The following is a 13,242-nucleotide window of genomic DNA, read 5'->3' as shown; positions in this document are numbered from 1 at the left end:
GAAAAATGGGAGTAAAAACTAAATGACAAATAGGGTGGGATGGGGGGATGGTTTGGGTATTCTCTTTTCACTTTTATTTTTTATTCTTATTCTGATTCTTTCTGATGTAAGGAAAATGTTCAGAAATAGATTGTGGTGATGAACGCATAACTATATGATCATACTGTGAACAGTTGATTGTATACCATGGATGACTGTATGGTTTGTGAATATATTTCAATAAAACTGATTTTAAAAAAAAATGTAAATGGGTTAAACTTTCTAGTCAAAAGGCAGAGATTGGCAGAGTGGATACAAAGGCATGATCCATATATATGCTGTTGCAAGTGACTCATCTAAAATTCAAAGGTAAAAGTAGGTTGAAAGTGAAAGGATCATAAGATTTTCCATGCAAATAATAACCAAAAAGAGTGGAGATGATTATACAAAATAGACTTTATGTCAAAACGTTAAAATGGTTGAAGAAGAACACTATATATTGATATAATGTCAGTTAATCAAGAAGGCATAACAATTATAAATATATGTGCACCTAACAACAGAACCCCAAATATACAAAGCAAACATTGATATATTTGAAGGGAGAACTATTTCTACATTACTAATAGGAAACTTCAATATACTACTTTCAATAATAGATAAAACATCTAGATAGAAATAGAGGACTAGAACAATATTATAACCCAACTAGACTTGACAAATAGCAATAGAATACTTCATCGAAAAACAATAGAATACACTTTCTTCTCAAGTGCACACACATCATTCACTAGGATAGTCCATATTTTAGTTCACAAAACAAGTCTCAGTAAATTTTAAAATACTGAAGTTATACAAAGTATATTCCCTGACCACAGTGGAATAAACGAGAGATTAATGACAAACAGAGGACTAGAAAATTCACGAATTGTGGAAATTAAATTATATTCTTAAACAACGTATAGTCAAAGAAGGATACACAGTGTAAATAGGGAAATAACTTGAGATAGATTAAAGTGAACCACAAAATACCAAACCTTATGGTATGCAACAAAGGCAGTTTTCAGGGGGAATTTTACAGCTTTAAATGCCCACATTAAAAAGAAGAAAGATCTCAAATCATTAACAACCTCACACCTAGAGGAAATAGAAAAAAAACAAGAACAAACAAAACACAAAACAAAAAGAAGGAAATAGTAAAGAGTAGGGCAGAGAAAAATGAAATAGAGAATAGAAAAACAATAGAGAATCAACAAAACCGAAAGTTGCTTCTTTGAAAAGATATGACACCTTTAGCTAAATACAAATAACTAAAATCAGAAATGCAAGGGGAACATTACTATGAACCTTACACAAATAAAAATATATTTTATGAGAATACTATTGTGCCAGTTTGGATGTATTATGTCCCCCAAAACGTCATGTTCTTTGATGCAGTCTTGTGGGGGCAGATGTATTAGTGTTGATTAGGTTGGAACCTTTTGATTGAGTGTTTCCATGCAGATGTGACTCAGTCAACTGTGGGCAAGACCTTTGATTGGACAATTTCCATGAAGGTGTTACCCTACCCATTCAGGGTGGGTCTTAATTGAACCACTAGAGTCCTATAAAAGGGTTCACAGACAGAAGGAGGTGCTGCAGCTGAAAGACACATTTTGAAGATGGCTGTTGAAAGCTAACATTTTGGAGAATGCCATTTTGAAATGCAACCTGGGAGCAAGCAGACGCCAGCCATGTGCCTTCCGAGCTAACAGAGGTTTTCCGGATTCCAATGGCCTTTCTTCAGTGAAGGAACCCGATTGCTGATGTGTTACCTTGGACACTTTATGGCCTTAAGACTGTAACTTTGTAACCAAATAAACCCCCCTTTTAAAAGCCAATCCATTTCTGGTATTTTGCATAATGGCAGCATTAGCAAACTAGAACAACTATGAACAAATTAGATAACCCTGATGAAAAGAACAAATTCCTAGAAATGCAAATCTTACTTAAACTGACTCAAGAAGAAATAGATCTCAGTAGACCAATATCAAGTAAAGAGATTGAATCAATAATCAAAAACTTCCCAGCAAAGTTAAAGACCAGATGGCTTCATTGGTGAATTTTACCAAACATTCAAAGAAAAATTAACACCAATCCTTCTCAAACTCTTCCAAAAATTGAAGGAAGAATACTTCTTAACTCATTCTATGGAGCCAACATCAACCTAATACCAAAGCCAGATAAATATATAAGATAATTAAAGACCAATATCCCTCATGAATGTAGATGCAGAAATCCTCAACAAAATGCTAACAAACCAAATCCAACAGCTTATTGAAAAGATTATACACCATGACTAATTTGGATTCAACCCACTAATGCAAAGGTGGTTCAACATAAGGAAACCAATTAGTATAATATACCACATTAATAGAACAAAGGAAAAAAACCATATGATCATGCAGATGACATGATACTATATATATAGAAAATGTTGAAAATTCCACAACAGAGTTAGTAGAGCTAATAAACAAATTCAGCAAAGTGGTGGGGTACGAGACCAGCACACAAAATTCTCCGGTGTTTCTGTACACCAGTAATGAACAATCTGAAAAGGAACAATAAAACAATTACATTTACCATAGCAACTAAAAGAGTAAAATATCTAGGAATAAATTTGATCAGAGTAGTAAAGGACTTGTACAAGGAAAACTACAAATCATTGCTGAAAGGAATTAAGAAGACCTAAATAATTGGAAAGATATCTCATGCTCATGGATTGGAATACTGAATATTGTTAAGATGTCAATACCACCTAAAATGGTTTACAAATTCATTGCAATCTTTATCAAAATTACAGCACCATTTTTTTTTTTTGCCAGCCCTCAAATTTATATGGAATTGGACCATGTCCCAAATAGCCAAAGCAAGATAGAAAAAGAAGCGCAAAGTTGAAGGATTCACATTTCCTGATTTTAGTCCTTACTTTAATGGGATGGTAAGTGAAACTGTGTGGTACTAACATAAGGAAATATCCGTAGACCAATGGAATAGAATTGAGAGTTCAGAAATAAAGCCACGCATCTATGGCCAGTTGAATTTAAACAAGTGTGCCAAGTCCCTTTAATGGGGAAAGAATAATCTCTTCCACAAATGGGACAGTTGGAAAACCACATGCAAAAGAATAAATTTGGTCCCCTGTCTTTCACCATATACAAAAATGAATTCAAAATGGACCAATGACCTAAATATAAGCACTAATATTATAAAACTCTTACAAGGAAACAGTAAGTATCTCCAGAACCTTGTGTTAGGCAATGGATTCTTACATTTTACAACCAAAGAATGAGCAACAAAAGAAAAAAAAAAACCGATAAATTGGGCTTCATCAAAATTTTAAAATGTTGTACATCAAAGAACATCATCAAGAAAGTGAAAGAAAACTTACAGCAAGGGATAAAAGATTTGAAAACCATACATCTGATAAGGTTTAATATCCAGAATACATAAAGTACTCTTACAACTCAACAACAAAAAAAAGAACCCAATTTAAAAACGGGCAGAAGACTTGAATAGACATTTCTCCAAAAAAGTTACACATATGGCCAGTAAGTACATGAAAAGATGGCCAACATCATTAGCTGTTAGAGAAACACAAGTCCAAACTACAATAAGATACCACTTCACACCCACTAGGATGGTTAATATTTTTTAAAAAGGAAGATATTTGTTGGCAAGGATGTGGAGAAATAGGAACCCTCATACATTGTTGATGGGTATGTCTAACGGTGCAGCCGCTGTGGAAAACAGTTTGGCAGTTCCTCAAAAAGATAAGTATAGAATTACTAAATTACCTGGCAATTCCACTTCTAGGAATATACCCAAAAGAACTGAAAGCAGGGATTTAACAGATATTTGCATACCAGTGTTCGTAGCAGAATTATTCACAGTAATCAAAAAGTGAAAGCAACCCAAGTGTCCATCAACAGACGAATGGATAAGCCAAATGTGGTATACACACACACACACACACACACACACACACACACAGTGGAATGTTATTCAGCCATAACTAGAAATTAAGTTCAAATATATGACAACATGGATGAACCTTGAAGACATCATGTGAGTGAAATAAGCCAGATACAAAAGGACAAATATTGTCAGATTTCTCTTCAATGAAATAATAAAATTATACAAGAAAAAAAGAAAAGGCATCCAAGTTGGAAAGGAGAAGTATAGACAAGGCTCTTTATAAAAGTAATGTTTTGCTACATATCCATTGCATGCCAACTTATTTTCCTGAGCTGCCTGGCTTCATTTGCTCTATCACTTGATTTTCTGGTCTTTTGACGCCGTTGAGTATTTTCTTTGGGGCTCATCTACTGTTCATTCTTTGCCTTTCTCTTAAATTTGCAGCATAATTTGGATTTCTCAAGTTTCATACTTCTTTCCCTGTTACTCTTTCATCTCTCTTCTTGGGTTGGCCTGTTCTCCTCAGCTCCCTTCCTATAGGTTTTGTCCTTTTTTTCCCGAGTGTTATGAATACTATTTGTTGCAGGCATTCACTGTTACCTCTTTTGAGCAGCTGTATTTTATACCGTGTGATTCTTCCCCCTGTGGACTTAGCTGATTAAATGAAGAGTAGACATTTGACTAAAGAGCAACCAGTCAATCAACTAGCCAGCAGTAAAGGACTTACAACCCAGCCTAAAAATTAAACTGGTCCAATCAAGTTTCTCTCAGGAATTTGCAGTTGGGCAATTACAAAACTCTAAATCATTTTTAGTTCAGTGTTTGTACTTGAAAAATCATGTAGAGAAATTTCTGATGTAGCCATTATGTAGCTATGTGTGCTCCAAGTTTAGCAGGACTTAAAAAGGTCATTTGGAAAAAAAGAAGAAAAAAGGGTTGCTTCATGAGAAAGAAGTAAGTTATAAATGCCAGAGAGCTGGCATTGTTCCTGCCCCTCCTGATGGTTGGTTGTTCCTTTTCTCCTGGATCCATGTGAAAGTTGCCAATAGCCGTACAATAAAGGGCTCTTTTTACTTGAAATATTTTGAATGAATTTCTGTCCCTTCCCACCAAATGAGCCTGATACTCTTAAATACAAATATTAAAATCATTTTTATTCTGGATATGGTAGAAAATATTTGACTGTGCTATAGAGTCTTCCTTGCGACCTCATAGTTGTTTTTCTAAATTCTTTCATATCAAGGAAGAATGAATGACTGCCCATGGTTTAGAGCAGGAATGAAGTGAGAAAGCATGCTCTACAAGTTCTCTAGTGTATAGTACTTTATGATCATTAAATGCTGTTCCTACAAGCTTGGGGTAGCTGAACTTCCCTTTTTTTCTACTAACCCCAGTTTGGAGACTCTCTTTAGAAAAAGGTGTACATTAAACTTGCTGTCTCTGGGTCCTAAAGTAAACACACTGAACATACTCTAGAGTGAAGAGCTTGTCTTCAGACTCAAAGATAGAAAAATGCATTTGTATCATTCTTTAAGAGCAAATGACAGTACTATTCATATACCTTACAGCTCAATTTTAGTTCAACTCTCAAGTTTTACTTTTTTGAAGGCCTTTGGGTCCTCATCATTAACTTTATAATTAGGATTTAGTTTGAAACCTGGTAGCATTGTCTTATATTTATAAACAACTGAAAAGTGCATTTCCTTAGATCTTGCCCTCTCAGACTTGATCATGATTGGCCATAGTCCAACTTTTTAAGAAAACATGTTTGTTCATGAGGAACTTAATCATTTCATTAATTATTTTTCTGAAATTAGAAGTTTGTTGCCTATTTTGAAGGAGAGGTTAATATGTTGAGAAGGTGAGATTATAAGAGCACTGATCTACATCTCTCTCTCAAATCCTTCCAGCTTGCCACAGCTCAAAACTAATCCTGCAAGTACAAAATAGTGCTTTGTTATATTTTTAAAACTGACTATATACCTCTTTTTTTTTATCCAGATTATTAGATTTAACAGCACAGTTACAATTGTTAGGAGAAAAATACAATATTTGCAAAAGACAAATGGTTCTTGGTTACATAATTTTTAGTCTTTAACAGAAAGAAATAATGAATTGGTTTGTATCGTTTCTAAGCAGGCTTTTAGGAATTGCAGTTTTGTTTGAGTCAGCAAAACCAAACAGTTATCTCCATATTATTAAATATCTATCCCAAAGCGTGGCATATTCAAGTATCAGATGCAGGTTTTAGAGCATTGCTTCATCTCTAATTCCTCTCTCCCTCACACAATAAGAAATGCAAGACTTCATTCAAGATGGGGTGGTGGTTTTACCTGTGGTGCCAATAATACTACTAAATAGAGAACTTATAAAGGAGAAAATTGTACTGGTAAGATGGAGGGCTCATGCTTTCTGATAAAATCAGCAGTATTGAGACTTTTTTTCTTAGCCCCACTCTACATTACCTCATTTGTTTTCGATGCAGAAAGCTCTCAAGTAATATTTTGTTGGTTGAACATTTTTGGTTACCTGTCTACTTAAAATCTTTAACTTGAATTATCACTGTTAACTCATTCCTGGGACATTACTCACAACTTACCTGAGGCTCATAACTTGCTTGCCATTTCTTTTGTACCATTACCTTCTCCAGGGTATTATTTCCATCAAATTTAGCTGTTGATTCATTGACCAGGTTATTGCCCTATTGAAAATCAAAATCCATATTATTTAAAAACATAATAGTTTTCTGCACTGGCATTTGAGTTTATGTAATTACAAGTCTCTCATTTATTCAAATTGATACATTCCAGCCAAGGTGCTTGTAAAGCTAATTTCTGTTAAGTGCACCCAGTTTTTTCATTAATTTCCTTTATAAAATTAACCGTGTATTTTTATGAAGAAACTGTCAGTGGATTAAGCAATTGATATAGAGGTGGTGGCCAAGTCTTTGGTGTTCTAGAAATTGTAATGCAGCAGAGTCCTATTGAAAACATTCCAGAACACTTTCAGAATTATGTAGCACTTTCCTAATTTTGGAACCTCTCTTCTCATGTCACCTTCTGGGACTTCGACTCTTGAGAAAAGCCTATATAGCATGGGTATTATAATATCACATTTTATAAATACATACCACAGTCTAACATATATCTTAGCTGAAAATTCCTTCTGTAAATGTATTCACTTCTGCACTTTGTTAGCTCTAGAATTCAAGCCAGAAATACCTGGATTTAGAATTACAGAAAAGGGAATATGGTGCTCTGATGGATTAAACTCAGTCAGGAGTTTAGAACTCATAAGAGTTCAGATACCAGCTTTGCCAGTATTTGATGTGAGAAATGTCTCTTAACAGCTTTTTGAAACATAGTGTTTTTTTCATCTGGGTGATGGAGGAAGGAATCCTGTCTCATATGAGGGTTATAAGGATGAAATGCTAATAATGTGCGATGGACTTTGTGAACTGTCACACTCTAGAAACACCCTGTTTCTCAAAGGGGGCACCAGTTGCATTTAGTACAGAATGTGGGATTGTCCTGCACTTTGTGGGTATATAACAACCCTTGATCCCACCCATTAAATACCAGTAGAGGCCCCCAGTCATTGTGACAACCAAATATGCCATTATGTATTTCCACATGCCTTCTAGAGGGATTCGTAGCACCCCCACATTGAGAACGTGTTGGGCAATAGAATTGTAGTGATAAATAAAGCATCCATACCCTCGGGGGTTCACTCTTTAGGTCATGAGCTAAGCAGAGAAAGAAGTATTCCAGTACAGTGTGCTAAGAACAACTATAGCAGTATGCACCAAGTACAGACATAGCCCAAAGGTTGAGTAATTAGCTTTTTCAGAATAGGGCACAAATTCTTTCCTAAAGCATATAACATCTGAACTGAGTCTCAAAGAATAGATTAAGGGTTTGCCATATTAACAAAGTAGGGCATCTCGCTAGGCACAGAGCACAGCATGTGCAGGAGCACTGTGGTCTGAAATGAGAGGATGTGCTTGGGAAACTGTAAAATTTTGATACCACTAGAGCATAAAATGTTCTAATAAGAAGAAAAAACAGAACACTGTCAGAAATATATAAGAAATATTACTTAAAGTGAATTGGGCAGACTAGCTCAGTTAAAAGTAAAAAAGTTTGTATTCCTTATTTATTTTACAATCAGGGGAGGGGGAATTCATATCGGTTTCACTCACTCATCTTTCTATTGCTGCCACTACCCTGATTTAAGTCCTATTGCTTATATTATTTTAATCAAACACAACGAGGAATTCAGTCATTTAACCCCCTTTTATTACCATGTACTTAGCACTTCATTTATACGTGAGTGAGAGAGGGAACTTTTGGGAAGTTGTTCTGAATCCCTGTAAAATACTTGATGCTATCAGAAATGTAAGCATGGCATCACTGTTTTATATATTACATATTCTTACATTCAGAGTTTTGGGCATGTCTTTACCAAAGTATCACATTATATAAATGATAAAACTAAGGCTTAAAAAGACTGACTTACCCTTTGTCATCAGATTAGCTAACAGGGCTAGGACTGAACATCCTATTCTGGTATTCTTCCTTCCATTCCTTATTGCCTGCATGGTATCATCAAAGAGAAATATTATCAGTCTGAAAGTATTTGTTAAATTTTTTCTGTGCTGAAAAATATGCGACTTTTTTTCTTCCAAGAGCTTGCATCATGATTGGGATGATAAGAGTAATCAATAAAATATTCTACACCACACACCAAAATGAAGTCAATTTAAGGTGTAAGAGTCTGTGAAGGTCCTTGGCTGGATCTCTTACGAGACTGATATTTGCAGCATGGTAGTGGCTCTATTGTTTTTGTTATATGAACATTTAACTTTCGGTATTTTAAAAAAAGTAAAATATAATTTCATTGATATCTTATAAAAAATTACCATTGTCATTCTGGTGAATTGCTGGGGAGGGAGGTGTTTAGTTTTTTTCCTTTTGGTGGAGGAGGTATTGTTTGGTTGATTGGTTTTTAATTTTCGGTTTAGGTTTTTTTGTAGTGGTTTATTTGTGTGGGTATAGGAAACAATGCATTGAATCATTTTCCCCACCTAGGACCAAAGATGAACAAAAATAACTCATCTACCAGAAATCACTTGTAGCTCTTTATATGTATGAGACAAAACGTTCAGGGAAGATCTAGCAATGAAGTCTAAAAACAAAAAAAAAAAAGTATTTAAACACTCTTTTCAGTGCCCAAAGTCAGATGACAAATATGGAGTAAATTTATCATAGGATTTACTCTAGGGTATAGCTGCACTTCAGTAACACATGTAGACATCATGGAGTTGGAACCCTGTGCCACCTTGGGTATCTGCTACATGATAGGCCCTCAGTAAATGTTGATAAAATAGAATTTACCAGGGTGGGGTGCAATTTAGAATAGGATCCATTGTTAATAAACAACTGCTTATTTCTAGGCAGGATTATTTTAATATAATTCTATTTTTAAATCAAGGTTTACTAAAAGTAAATAACTTCTCCCAAGACAATAAAAGTAAAAAATTGTTTTGCAAGCTAATTAGCCACAGTAATTGATAAATTGTCTTCTCAGTTTGACATATTGAAGCATTTTGTTTATGTCACAGAAGGCTTTACAGAGATGGTTACAGTTGACAGCTGTTGTACCACTAATAAGATTAAAGTAAAGAAATTAGTTTTGTCAACTTTAATCTGCTCTTTAACACTGCAAACACCTGGGGTCTTGTCCAGAGCCAATGTGTCTAATTGTGAATTTAAAATTACGTAACCAGATCCTATTTAAGAACATATCTAAAGACTTGTTAGTCATAACATATTAACAAATTTATGTTAGCAGCAAAAATAATGCTTTAGCACTAGAATTTAAAATAAATTATATGTATTAATTTGATGCTCACCCACATTTTTAATTGTATTATTGTAATATTTGAAACATGACACTTTCTCAGTGGGAGGTTAATTTCAGAAAATACAGAAAGTCTAATTAGGTTGGTGCTTAAAATATATATGTCTTACCATCTAAATTAGAATGTGCTCCTATGGAATAATTAAATTGCCTAATCTATTTGACTGTACCAAATTCACCAATTAAACAAAACCCTTTGAAATGAACATATCTTGTTGAAGATTCTTACTCCTTGCTGTGAGGCATCATTATTATTAGGAAAATAGTTTAATTTTAAACTTAATTTTTATGTTAGTAAAATATATTGCATAATTTTATATGCAATGTAATAATTACTTGTTATTACAGGAGTTTTTTGATCGAAATTCATATAGGATGCATGTAATTTACATCCCTATAGTAAGGATTGTTTGGTTTGACAGCATTACTAGCAAGAGTCAGGTTCACCATGCCCTTCCACCCACAGGCTCAATGTATTTATGTTCTCCCCATCCCCAATTGATGTTCTTATCTGATTGTCCACTGTAAAAAAAAAAAAAAAAAAAAAAAAAATCCTATGTAAAAATGTCAAAACTGACTAATCCCTTCTTTAAATTTTCTGCATCATTCTCCTGTCTCCCCTAGTTACTTGATAACAGGATATTTTCTTATTATCCAAGATTTGTTTATCTAATTGTAGTAAATTAATGTCTTCTATTTTTATCAATACAGTAATATTTTTAAAAATTCCCATACATGTAATACCAAATATTGGACTTACAAATATATTTTTCATGCTGAATACTATTTTTCTCTACTTTTATTCAAGATATTTTATTCTGATCACTACTGCACATCTAAAATCTATTTGGTATAATACACCCAATGAATATTATTAAAATGAGGTACCATTGGAAAATTTTCTGCCCCTTCACAATAATTAACTTTATAAACATAACCAGGTAACTCTCTTTTTCTGTTAACAGTCTATAAGTACTCCATGTTGTTTTGTAATTTGAAATGCATTGTTTTAATAATATACACTAGAGTTATTGTCCTTTCTATGGAGATAAACTAAGAGGTCATTCTGATGATGTCATGTTTGTAAATGAGAGCTGTTTTTACTTGTTTTAAAATTTTAAAGATCATAAGGTTTCCACTCACTTCCTAAGCAAGGTAGTATGACCTCTTTACCTTTTTTGGGTGATGAGACTAATATTTCATTCTGTCAGTGTATATTTTCAAGTTCCTACTATGGACCAGAAAGTGTTTTAGGTGCTGTAGATGCATCACTGAACAAAATAGTTAATAAACAGATAGGAATATGATTTGAATATACACTTGACCAAAGCAAATATACAGATGACAAATAAGCACATGAAAAGATTCTCAACACCATTAGGAAATGCAAACTAAAACCACGAGACACATCTATATCCCTGTTAGAGTAGCTTTAAAAATGAAATTTAAGATGGCACAGTAGGAAGCACCAGGAATCAGTCCTTCTACCAGAACAATTATTAAACAGGCAAGAATTGTCTGAATCAACTATTTTTTCAAAATAAGAGTCTTCTGGACTCAGAAGTCCAGAAGAACACTGTACAGCATCCAGAAAAGAGCTGGAGGAGGAAGCTGGAAGTTATAGTAAATGCCAGTAAATTGCTCTCTCTGTACTGTTACTGGTGCCCATCCCCCACTCTCATGGCAGGCAGCAGTGGGGTCCAGCCCCTGGAGTAGCTTGCTGGTGACAGAAAGGGACATAAAATCCACTTCCCCAAGATCCAGGATAGACCAGGTCAGTTGCTGATCACAGGTTTTGATTAGCTACTTTGGATCACTGGGAGCCCAGCTCTGAGAATGGCCATTGTTCCAACCCACCCAAGACAGAGGCAATGGAGGAGACTTAAAGATGGTACACTTTCTCAGAGTTGTGAGGAACAGTTAAAGGGCTGCATTTGCTGGGCAGGTCAAGAAAGCATGGCTTCAGGAACATGGAAGAATCTTCTGGCACCCTTCCTCACCCCTCTCTCATCCCCTCTCCAGGGCAGTTTAGAGCCAGCCAACACTCCTTTTGTGGGACCCTGGCCTTGTTCTGGCTGGGAAAGACTGACTTGGGAAATTCTTCTCTGTTGTGCCTCTCCCTACCTCTCCCAGAATTTGCCCTCCTGGCAAGAATAGCTTGAGTCAAGAAAGCAGTGCAAGAAACAGTCAAGGCAGATGGCCTGGGGCAGAGGCTTACCTGCTTTAAATCCAGCAGTAAACACCTGACAAAGGAAGAAGGTCTGTCTCCTGGGGAGTACAGGGCACATTCACACTCCTATAAAAGGAGAACTCCTAAGGCCACTAGCAAGCACAAGTCCAGAACAAGACACAGGCCAGGAAAAGACAGAGAGGGCCCTGCACTTTGCATTTGCTTTGAGTGGACCTTCCTGTTAGGAGGGCTAACACTCAAGAAAACTTCTGTCATATCAACAGCGGGTTACAAATTCAAGAAACAGACATTTCAGGGAATAAATGCCAGTGTTAGCATATTAAAATATTAAAATGTACAGTGTGCAGTTAAAGATTACAAGACAAACAAACAGAAAATGATTATCCCTTCAAAGGAACAAGATTAAAATCCAGAAAACATCAGCAAAGATCAAACTGTGTATATATGAGACGAAGACTTTAAAAAAATGATCTTGAATGTTCTCAAGAGATGAAGGAAAATACAGAGAAAGAACTAAAGGATATCAGGAAAACAATGAATAAGCAATATGAGAGTCTTAGTAAAGAGATCGAAATTTTAAAAAGGAACCGAACAGAACTACTGGAGTTGAAGACAACAATAGCTGAAATGGAAAATTCCCAGGAAGGCTTCAGCAGCAGCTTGGAGCTTATAGAAGGAAGAGTGAACTAGAAGACAAGGCAATTGAAATGAATCAGGCTCAGGAGCAGAAAGGAAGAAGAAAACTACAAAGAGTAAAAATAACTAAGAGACCTCTGGGATACTATTAAACATACCACTATACATATTATGGGGGTCCCAGAAGAAGAAGAGAGGAAGGAGCAGAAGGAATATTCAAAGAAATAGTGACAGAAAACTTCCCAAACCTAGCAATAGATGTGAATATGCACATCATAGAAGCCCAAAGAATGCTGAAAGGGATAGCTTTGAAGAAAAAAATTCCCTAACACATATTGATCACACTATGGAATGCAAAGGACAAGAACAGAGTTCTGAAAGCTACAAGAGAAAAGCAACATGTTATATACAAGGGAGTCCTAATTAGATTGCATTCCAATCTAATCAGAAATCATGGAGGCAATAAGGCAATGGATTGAAAAACTTATGAAGTACTGAAAGAAAACAATTGCCAACAAAGAATTTTATATCTGGCAAGACTTCCCTTCAAAAATGAG

At 35.1% G+C, this 13,242-nt stretch overlaps 1 protein-coding gene and 1 long non-coding RNA gene across 5 annotated transcripts in view; one reads left to right on the top strand and one right to left on the bottom strand.

The window, feature by feature from the left end:
- SCAPER (S-phase cyclin A associated protein in the ER) overlaps window positions 1-13,242 on the top strand; it is a 600,702-nt gene that overhangs the window by 412,085 nt on the left and 175,375 nt on the right. The gene's annotated exons all lie outside the window — the stretch shown is intronic.
- Window positions 6,568-8,518, bottom strand: LOC119531739. Its single transcript, XR_005216399.1, has 3 exons — window positions 8,455-8,518; window positions 7,067-7,135; window positions 6,568-6,637 (listed from the first exon to the last, which is right to left on the bottom strand). It is a non-coding gene; the product is annotated as an uncharacterized LOC119531739 (long non-coding RNA).

The sequence above is a fragment of the Choloepus didactylus genome, chromosome 4 (genome assembly GCF_015220235.1).
Source record: "Choloepus didactylus isolate mChoDid1 chromosome 4, mChoDid1.pri, whole genome shotgun sequence".
NCBI classification, from domain to species: Eukaryota; Metazoa; Chordata; class Mammalia; order Pilosa; family Megalonychidae; genus Choloepus; species Choloepus didactylus.
This window is presented reverse-complemented; position numbering and strand designations above follow the sequence as displayed.